The sequence below is a fragment of the Hylobates moloch genome, unplaced genomic scaffold (genome assembly GCF_009828535.3).
Source record: "Hylobates moloch isolate HMO894 unplaced genomic scaffold, HMol_V3 SCAFFOLD_1, whole genome shotgun sequence".
Lineage (NCBI taxonomy): Eukaryota > Metazoa > Chordata > Mammalia > Primates > Hylobatidae > Hylobates > Hylobates moloch.
Window position 1 is genome coordinate 3,598,182 of NW_026652276.1, and position 10,819 is coordinate 3,609,000.

Sequence of the window (10,819 nt, forward strand, 5' to 3'; positions counted from 1 at the left end):
GGAGGAGGGTTAAGGTTTAAGCTGTGCTCAGAAGCCCCTCAGCTCTTCATGGAATCTCCCAGGCTTTTCACTCTTGCATCCTCATGGAAAAATACTGCCCTCCCTGGGAAACCATGCTTTCTGTCCACACCTGCTCTGTTTCCATGTCGCCGTATTACCTATTGACCTGTCAATGGATGATGACACTTGGGGTACCATCCTCTCTCCTCCAGATCTTGCCCCACCTTAACCTTGAAAGAATATTAAATGCGCCCTTAGACGTCAGGAACCATCCCTCAAACCTTGCCATTCCTCTCTGTTGAACCTGTTCCAAATCTTAAGTGCCAACCTCCATCTTATCCGCTTTATCCTGGGGAACTTGTCCTCACACCCCGTTGAGGTTTCTTACTTATTGTCCTACTGTTTTCTTCGCACTCCAGTTTCCTAAAAACAGTCTTCATTCTCATTTTCTTCATTTCCTCACCACCTGTTTGTCCCTAACAAAATTTCAGTATGGCTACGTTTCCTGCCGTTCTACTATAGAAAACTTCTGCCAGAGTCTCCAATGAACTCCTGACTGCCGAGTAGACTCTTCAGTTTTCTCACCTGAACTTTGCGGCATTTGATACTCAACATCTTCCTGCTTCTTAAAACATCGTTCTTGCCAGAGTGCAGTGGCTCACACCTGTAATCCCGGCACTTTGGGAGGCTGAGTTAGGCAGATCGCTTGAGCCCAGGAGTTCAAGACCAGCCTGGGCAACACAGCGAGAGTCCATCTCTACCAAAAATGCAAAACATTAGCCAGACATGGTGGCCTGCACCTGTAGTCCCAGCCACTCGAGAGGCTGAGGTGGGAGTATCATTGGAGCCTGGGAAGTCAAGACTGCGGTGAACTGAGATCATGCCACTGCGCTCCGGCCTGGACGATGGGAGTGAGACCTTATCTCAGAAAACTGTTCTCTGTCTAGTTTTCTTGCTCTTCTTGTCCCACCATTCCTTCTCAGGTTCTGGCAGTGGCTCCTCACAACTGGATATTAAATATTGTCTTTTTTTTTTTTTTTTTTTTTTTGAGACAGGTTCTCATTCTGTCTCAGGCCGGAGGCTGGAGTGCAGTGGTACGATCATGGCTCACCACAACCTCGACCTCCCAGGCTCAAGTCATCCTCCTACCTCAGCCTCCTAAGTAGCTGGGACTATAGGCGCACACGCACACCACCATGCCTGGCTGATTTTTGTATTTTTTGTAGAGAGAGATGTTTGTAGTGTTGCCCAGGCTGGTCCAGCAATCCACCTGCCTCACTCTCCCAAAGTGCTGGGGTTATAGGCATGAGCCACCGCGCCCGGCGAATATTGTCTTCTTAAACATTGTGCCCCACATTTCTTTGCTAGGCCCTCTCCTCTAGCTTCTAGGCTGTAATCTGTATGATCTCCATGGCTTCGCCTGCTGTGCCACCGGCTGCAAAGTCTATTTCCCGCCCAGCCCTCTCTGGAGTTCTCATAGAGTTTATCCAAATGCCCCTGGCTGTCGCCTCTCAGGAATCCCACAGGTTCTGCAACAAGTTCAAATGTGAACTCAGCTTTCCAATAAAACCTGCGCCTCCCTTCATGTTCTGGATCCTTGAGAGCAACAAGGTCATCAATCCCTCAGGCTGGAAACCAGACGGTCCATGGAGACACCTCCTTGGAGCCCTGCCTGGGCAACCTTGACCTCCCAGGTTCCAGGGGACACTGGCGCCCCGCAGGTAGTGTCCAGGAACTGGCAATCCTACCACTTCAATAGGTTGAACGAACAAGTGGATGAGTCTTAGACATCCCTTTCCCTCTGTCCGGCTCCTGCATTCTTAGTTCAGGTTCTTGTCGCTCACCTGGAGAATGGCAGTGGTCATTAAGAAAACCCCCACCTTGAAGGTCACGCCCTGAGCTTCAGTCTTTTCAAAAGTCCAACACTGCAGATTCTCAAAGAATAGTAGGCCTGGTCCTCACGTGGGCTAACTCAGAACTTACTGACTGCCTCCACGCCCCCTGCGCCACCTTCTGTATCCATGCCCTTGCCAGATATTTGGTTTGCTGCATGGCCAAAGCTGCTGCTCTGCCCTCTGCATGCCTCCAGGTTTGGCTCAGATAGACTATCTGTCTGAAGCCTTTCCTGGTCACCCCTGGTTTTATGCAGTTTCCAAGGCTTCTTTTATTTCCCTGACAGCATAGTCCAGATAATGTTTGCTTGTTCATTCCACAGTTGTTAACTGGATGCCTGCTCTTTGTCACGCATTCTTCTAGTTGCTGGAGACAGACAGCGCTTCTTCTCAAGTTTATGCTGTTATGGGCAGATAGGCTGTTGGGTTGTTGATGTTTGTCTTTTTTTTTTTTTTTTTTTTTGAGACAGTTTCTGCTTTTGTTGTCCAGGCTGGAGTGCAGTGGCATGATCTCGGCTCACTGCAACTTCCTCCTCCTGGGTTCAAGTAATTCTCCTGCCTCACCCTCCCAAGTAGCTGGGATTACAGGCACCCGCCACCACACCCAGCTAATTTTTGTATTTTTTGTAGAGATGAAGTTTCACCATGTTGGCCAGGCTGGCCTCGAACTCCTGACCTCAGGCGATCCACCTGCCTCAGCCTCCCAAAGTGCTAGGATTACAGGCGTGAGCCACCACGCCTGGCCTGTTGTCTCTTGATCCTTGAATACGCAGTCTCTGTCTTGTCTGTATTCCCGCCTCCTATTTTCTCTCTCCTGCCCCTATTTTCTCTCCCTCCCTCTTTATCTCGTAAACCGTTGTCTCTTCATCCTCACCATGGGAATGGCAGTAGTACCTACTTGTTTTGAGGGTTGAATGAAATAGCACGGACAGCCCCTTTCTCAGGGCCTACTGTTGGTTGGAATTCCCTTTCTCTTTGTTTCCACCTTGTTCTCTTTGCGTCTTCATCCTCCCCTGCCTTCATATCCTTCCCTTCCCCATCTCGCCAGCTCTCTCTTCCTCTCTCTGGCTCCCTTCCTCTCTTGTCTCTTCCCTGTCTCTCTGCCTCTCTCCGTTTCTTTCATTCTCTCGTCCCTGTTTCTGTGTCTTCCTCCAACCCACCTTTGCTGGGCTTTCCCTGCCTCTGCCCCTGCCTTGCCTTCTTTGTCTTTCTCTAGCCTCCCTCTGCCTCTACCTCCCTCTCAGACGAGAGCAGGTGACTCCCCTGATGCTTCCTGCCCCTTCCCTGGCAGTGGGTGTGGAGGGGGTGACTGTGCAGCTTCTGCAGGGCCAGTGACTACCTCCACCTTGTTCCTGCCCTGCAGGGTCTAAGCACCTCCCTCACGCAGGCAGAACCCTGGCTCCCATGTTCACCATGCTGAGAAAGACCTGCGGGGGACAGCAGGAGGACAGCCGGGGAATGGGCCGGCACTTGCCCAGGTGAGTGCTGTGGGGAGTCAGGCCAGCCCTGTGGAGAAGGCCGCTGGAAAGGGGGAACTGATGCTGCCCTTCCTTATAAAAAGGGCCACTCAGTCCATGTAGCTGAGGACCAGCACCAGGCAGGATCTTTAATGGGACTCTGGCCTTTGTTAAAGGGCCACAGGCTTGTTTAGGGAGGCGGGGACAGAGTCAGGAGGGAGAAGTACCACTTCTCCTGGGAGCGGCATGGAACGCAATAGCCCTGGGGCGGGCCTGAGCCCAGCCCTCGTTTTCTAGCTAAGGATCGGGTGAGAACCCCCAGACGTCTAGCGCCCTGAGGAGCCTGGCTGCTGGCTGCTTCCTCTTCCAGAAGTCCCTGCAGATCCTGTCCTCTGGCTTTGCCTTGCCTAAGACCCAGTCTGCACCAAGGCTGACTGGAGAGAGAGGGCTGTCCCTTTGTGCCCTACAAGTGCAGACAGTGTGTGGGCGCCTCCCCTGGGCCCTGCACAGGTTCTGTGGCACCGGTGGCATGCGGGAAGGTGGGAGGAGGCACACCCTGCCTTTGGGAAGCTGAGAACAGATCCCTGGGGGCAACCTGTGCCCCTGTAACCAGGAGGAGTCTCAACAGGAAATTTTAGCTACTCCTGGTGGAGCAGGGCCTGTGCCTTAAGGAGAGTGGAATTTCCGAGGGACAGACATTTCCTGACCATTTGTGAATAGGAAACAAGGCAATGAGAGAACAATCAATGGGGCATGGGAGTTGAGAAAAAGGTGAGATGACCTCTGACAGGCAGGCTCCTGAAGGAAGGCTTCCTGGTGGAGGTGGCATATGAGCCTTGCAGGACAGGTAGAGGTTGGAGGATGAGACAGAGGAGGGGGGCTTGCCTTTCAGACCCCAGACGCCACCATGCTCCCTATCTTGACGGGAATTTCCCAGTGACAGGGCAGGAGTGAAGCACGGGGCCTTCCCACTGCTGGGAATTTGGCTGTGTTGGCGCGTGGGGTCTGCCCTGGGGCGCATGCTGCCTTCGCTGGCTTCACCCCATTTCCCTCTCTCCCCTTCTTACCATCAGAGGCAGAGCTCGCGCATGCCCGACCTCGCGCGTCACGGCTCCCTGGGCAGCAGCGCCCTGGCAGTTGGAAGTGGAAGGCTTATCATGGCAGTTGGAAGTGGAAGGCTTATCAGAGTCCGCGCAGCCCCACCGCCCTCCCCACTCTCGGGGTTGGGCATCGGGGGACAGGGCCAGGGCAGGGAGGAAGACAGAGCCCGGCTCACCCCACAGCTCAGCCCATGAGGGTGCGCAGAGCAGGGCTGGCAGGAGCGGGCCACTCCACACCCAACCCTGTTGAAGAAAAAGAACAGAAATGGGGAACAGAAAGTTGTCGACTGCTGTGTAACAAATTGCCCCGCAGCTTAGTCCCTCCAAACAAACGAAGCTCCACAGTGTCGCGGGTCAGACATCCAGGCCCGGCGAAGGGGCCTCTGCGTCAAAGTCCCTCTCGAGGCCTCAGTCCGGGCCCGGCCGGACTGCGAGTGGATTGCAGGCTCCGTGCGGGGAGGCTCAGCCTCTCTGCTGGCCCCGTGGCTGTGGGCAGGATTCAGTTCCTCGTGGGCTGTTAGAGTGAGGGCCTTGACCTTTTCTGCTTTTTGGCTGGAGGCCTCACTCTGTTCTCTGCTGCACGGATCGTTCTTTGGCACAGCTCCCGCATAGCTGAGCAAGCCGCCAAGGTGGGCTCCCGCAGCCAAAGGGAATTCTCCCCTCTTTCGGCTGTGTTCTCTTTGTGTCGGTTCAGCCCCGGGGAGGAGGTTCCACAGGACAGACAGACCAGGAGTTGGGGGCGTTGAGGGCCATCTCACAGGCTGCCCACCACAGCCCCCACGCAGCCGCCTGTGTCTGTGTTCTTGCCACTGTCCCTACCCTCCAGGAGTGGGTCTGGTCCCATCAGGGAGGGCAGCGCTCTCTTCACTCTGTCCTTACTCTGGTGTTTCACTGTGATTTTTAAAACTGAAACTAATTGTTACCCCTTGACATAGCTGCACCCTGAGAGGGCCTCTGCCATGCCCCTCCTTCTCTTAAGCCTTTCCAAGCTGTCTGATGATTTTTAAATCCCATTTCCTGAGTGACACAGAGCATCTTTTCTTAAGCTTATGAGTGACTTATTTGTGTTTTCCTCAAAGCTAGAGGGGACCCCCAATCTGTTTGTTTCCAGAGGCCCTGATGGTGTGGTCTGGGGAGTGGAGGAACCTGAGGGAAAATCCCAGGGGCGAGTCAGGGGAGAGCTCTGCCCTGGTGTCCTTGCACGTATCCACATGGGCCACAGCTGCACCCGGCTCTCAGCAGAGGGCCTCGCCATGCTCCTGGGCACAGCTGGGCCCTCTCGCCTCCCTGCGGCTCCTGATGCCTCCCAGGCTCCGCTGAGGTCACCTTGGGCACTTAGCATGGCTGCAGCTCTTTGCAGCCCGGTGTCCTGTCATCCATGTGGTCATCATGTGGTCGCTTTTGGGCATTGCCCTGTGCAAGATCCATGGGGACTGGGCACCGTTGGCCATTCTTTCTTTGGTTGTCTGTGCAAGTAATAAACTAAATCTGAAAAGGTCTTCAATTTATTTACCCGCAAATCTGTCAGCCTTGGCCTTGCCTTGTGCTTGACAGAGCGGAGGGAAAAGGAGGACAGACTCGGTGGGGGGCGGGGGTGAGTGAGGAAGTCCTGGGCCAGGCCCCCCGTGTTTTGAGGATGCTCCGTGTCTCCCCTCGCCCAGTGCCACATTCTGCTCTCTGCCTCTTCTTCCCACAACTTGGTCCATCCCCTGTAAGGCTTGGCCACTTCTCCCTTAGGATACCGTATTTTACCCCAGCCGCCCCACCTGGAGAGCCTCCGAGGGGTCGCGGGCGCTCCTCCGGGGCCTGCCGGCATCTGAAGCAGAGGAGCAGAGACCTAGACCTCCCTTCATCCCCAACACCTGGCGACGGACATTTGCAGGCTCTCAGCAGCGATGAACGAATTTTACATTGCACAGCTGGATATATACCCACCACCTGAGTGTACCATTCACATGTTACTGGACTTTGTCAGATCTAGTTAATCCTCCCTTCTTTGATCCATTTTATTTTTTATGCATTTCCAAGTAAATTAGAGACCTCAGGCGGCTTCCCTCACACTCCAGTGCGCACATCATTGCAGTCCATTTGCCACCGGGTTTTCCTTTGGATGGAAAGCTTGGCGTTCAGTGCGATGACCTGCTCACGAGTGAATACCTGCTGAGTTTTGACAAGTGTGTGCTGTTTGTGCCTCAAAGCCTTCCAAGGTCCTGAGCGTGACCATCAGAAGGTTCCCTCACACACCCTCCAACCAGTCCCTCCCGTGCAGGAGAGTGATGCTGGAGCCTGAGGCAAAAGGAAAAAAATGTGGTTTTTGTGTGTGTGGTTTTTTTTTATTTTTGAAACGGAGCTTTGCTCTTGTTGCCCAGGCTGGAGGCTGGAGTGCAGTGGCGCAATCTCGGCTCACTGCAACCTCCACCTCCTGGGCTCAAGCGATTCTCCTGCCTCAGCCTCCCGAGTAGCTGGGATTACAGGTGTCCACCACCACGTCTGGCTAATTTTTTATATTTAGTAGAGACAGGGTTTCACCATATTGGTCAGGCTGGTCTCAAACTCCTGACATCAGGTGACCCACCTGCTTTTGGCCTCCCAAAGTGCTGGATGGGATTACAGGCATGAGCCACTGCGCCCAGTCGAAAAATGTGTTTTTTAATGTTAATTTTTTTTTCCACAATGTTTCAGTAAGTGGAAAATAAAAAAAAATTGGAAAGTGTGTATATTAAAACTCAAAATATTTTAAGTTGAAATATTTTACTTACACAAAAACAGTAAGTTTACTCTCCTTACTTAAATGCAAACAAACTCGTGAATATTTCTAAAATCTACTATCTCGTTTTTCAGTTGAGAATTGTCATGTGAATTTCTCTTGACCAAGTGATGATCTGAAATAATTTTTCACTAACTTCAGCTGACCAAAATTTCCTTTAAAGATGCCACCGTGGCTGGGCACGGTGGCTCACGCCTGTAATGCCAGCACTTTGGGAGGCCTAGGCAGGCGGATCATGAGGTCAGGAGATCGAGACCATCCTGGCTAACATAGTGAAACCCCGCCTCTACTAAAAATACAGAAAATTAGCCGAGCGTGGTGGTGGGTGCCTGTAGTCCCAGCTACTCGGGAGGCTGAGGCAGGAGAATGGCGTGAACCCGGGAGGCAGAGCTTGCAGTGAGCTGAGATTGCGCCACTGCACTCCAGCCTGGGCGACAGAGCAAGACTCCATCTCAAAAAAAAAAAAAAAAAAAACCAATGCCACCGTGTATTAAAAAGCTTCTCATGCTGGGTGCAATGGCTCATGCCTGTAATCCCAACACTTTGGGAGGCCAAGACCGGAAGATTGCTTGAGCCCGGGAGTTCAAGACCAGACTGGGCAACAACGTGAGACCCTGTCTCTGCAAAAAATTAAAAAATTAGCCAGGTGATCACGCCGCTGCACTCTAACCTGGGCAACAAAGCAAGACTCTGTCTCAAAAAAAAAAAAAAAAAAAGTTCAATATTTACAAATATCTTTAGTTTGTGAAGTGCCTTGGTTGCAGTTGATCTTGATCTCCACAGGGAATCCATGTGTGTTTTTAATGTAGTTTTTTTAAACAGATGTAAGAATATTCTGTCTGTTCATTGAATTCGCACACAAACACAGATATACAATGCTAAAACAAGTCATCACATTTCATTTCACAGAAGCAGAATTTTTGCATATCAATTATGAGCTGATTGAGCACAGCAGTTTGGGGCTGTGCTGAGCTATGTTCATGTCACTGCTCTCCAGCCTGGGCAACAGTATATAAAAATATAAAAATTAGCCAGCTATGGTGGTAGGTGCCTGTAGTCCCAGCTACTTGGGAGGCTGAGGCCGAAGAATCTCTCGAACCTGGGAGGTGGAGGTTGCAATGAGCTAAGATTGCAGTCTCGGCTTGCTGCAACCTCTGCCTCCCAGGTTCAAGCAATTCTCCTGCCTCAGCCTCCTGAGTAGCTGGGATTACGGGCACACACCACCACGCCTGGCTAAATTTTGTATTTTTAGTAGAGACGGGGTTTCACCATATTGGTCAGGCTGGTCTCAAACTCCTGACCTTGTGATCCACCCACCTCAGCCTCCCAAAGTGCTGGGATTACAGGTGTGAGCCACTGCGCCCGGCCTCAATCTTTCAATAACATTTTCTTCTCTCTTTTTAAGCACTCATCAACAGCCTCGAGGCCCATCGAGGTTCTACTAACAATCTTCTCAAGGCCATTCCAGCCTTTGCCTGATGCCCAGTCCCAAAGACTATACCATATGCTTTGGGTTGGGTGTTTTTTTTGTTTTGTTTTGTTTTTTAGGCAAGATCTCACTCTGCTGCCCAAGCTAGAGTGCAGTGGTGCGATCATGGCTCCCTATAGTCTCAACCTCCTGGGCTCAAGCAAACCTCCCATCTCAGCCTCCCAAGTAGCTGGGAACATAGCACTCACCACCATGCTGGCTAATGTTCTTAGTTTTTGTAGAGATGGGGGGGTCTCACTGTGTTGCCTAGGTGAGTCTCAAACTCCTGGGCTCAAGCAATCCACTAACCTTGGCCTCCCAAAGTGTTGGGATTATAGGTGTGAACCACCATGCCCAGCCTGTTTTGAGTCTTTGATGTACCCACTCTGGGTACCAAATTTCTCTTCCAGTTACTATTGTGTAACAAATTACCTCCAAATTTAGCAGCTTTAAAAAAGCAAGGGTGCTTTGGTTTTGGTTTTGCTTTTGTTTTCTTTTTTGTCTTGTGGTTTTGTAGGTCAGGAATTCACAAAGGGCTTAGCTGGGCAGACCTTCCTTGGGGTCACTCAGGAGGTTATAGTCAGATGTTGGTTGGGGAGGTGGAGCATGATGGCCAAATAGAAGCCTCCACCCATCATTCTCTCCAAAGGAACGCCAAATTCTACAACTATCTACACAGAGAAGTATCAATAAGATAAGAAGCAAAAATCAGGAATCAGGTGAGCAATCACAGTACCTGGTTCTAACCTCGCATCACTGAAAGAGGCAAGGAAAAGGGTAGGAAAGACAGTCTTGAATTGCCAACAACACCCCTGGCCAGTGCCCCCAGAAGTAGCTGGCCATGTAGCATGGAGAGACAATCTGTGCCCTTGGAGGGGAGAGAACACAGTGATTGTGGGACTTTGCATTGGCACGCAGTGCTGCCAACACTGGGCAGAACTCAGCTGGCAACCATGGAGGGAGCAATTAAACAAGCCTTGGCCAGAGGGGAATAACTCATCCCGGCAGTTGGAACTTGAGATTCAGCAAGCCTTGCCACTGCGGGCTGAAGCGCTATGGGGTCCTAAGTAAACTTAAAGGCAGTCTAGGTTACAAGGACTGTAACTCCTAGTCAAGTCCTACTGCTGTGCTGGGCTGAGAGCCAGTGGACATGGGGGGCACACAACCTAGTGAGACACCAGATGGTGCAGCTAAGGGAGTGCTTGCATCACCCCTCCCCCAACCCCAGGCAGCACAACTCACAACTCCAAAAAAGACCCCTTTGTTCTGCTTGAGGAGAGGAGACGGAAGACTAAAAAGGACTTTGTCTTGCAACTTGGATACCAGCTCAGCCACAGTAGGCTAGGGCACCAGGCAGAGTCATGAGGCCCTCATTCCAGGCCCTAGCTCCCGGATGACGTTTCTAGACACACCCTAGGCCAGAAGGGAACTCACTGCCTTGAAGCGAAGGACCCAGTCTTGGCAGGATTTATCATCTGCTGATGAAAGAGCCCTTGGAATCGGAATAATCAGCAGTGGTAACCAGGTAGTACAGCCATGGGCCTTGAGTGAGACTCTGAGACATGCTGGTTTCAGGTGTGACCCAGGACATTCGCAGCTGTGGTGGCTATGAGGAGGGCCCCCTCCTGCTTGAGAAAAGCAGAGGGAAGAGTAAAGGGGACTTTGTCTTGAACTTAGGTACCAGTTCAGCTACAATGGGGAAGAGCACCAAGCAGGGTCTTGGGGTCCCTGATTCCAGGCCTTGGCTTGAGATGGCATCTCTGGACCTACCCTGGGCCAGAGGGGAGCCAACTTCCCTGAAGGAGGAGTTCCAGGGCTGGCAGCATTCACCACAAGCTGACTAAAGAGCCCTTGGGCCTTAAATAAACATCAACGGCAGTACCCGCTGTGGGCCTGTGGTGGTGGTGGACATAAGAAGAGACTCCTCTGCCTGGGTAAGAGTGGGAAGGACTTTGTTTGGTGGTTTTGGCACCAGCTCAGCTGCAGTAGTATAGAGCAACAGTAGATTTCTATGGTTTCTGCTCCCAGGCCCTGGATCCCAGGACTCACCTGGGGCCTGGGGGAATTCGCAATCTCAAGGGAAGGACACAAGCCTGGCTTGCATTGCCACCTGCTGATCATAGAGCCCTAGGGCC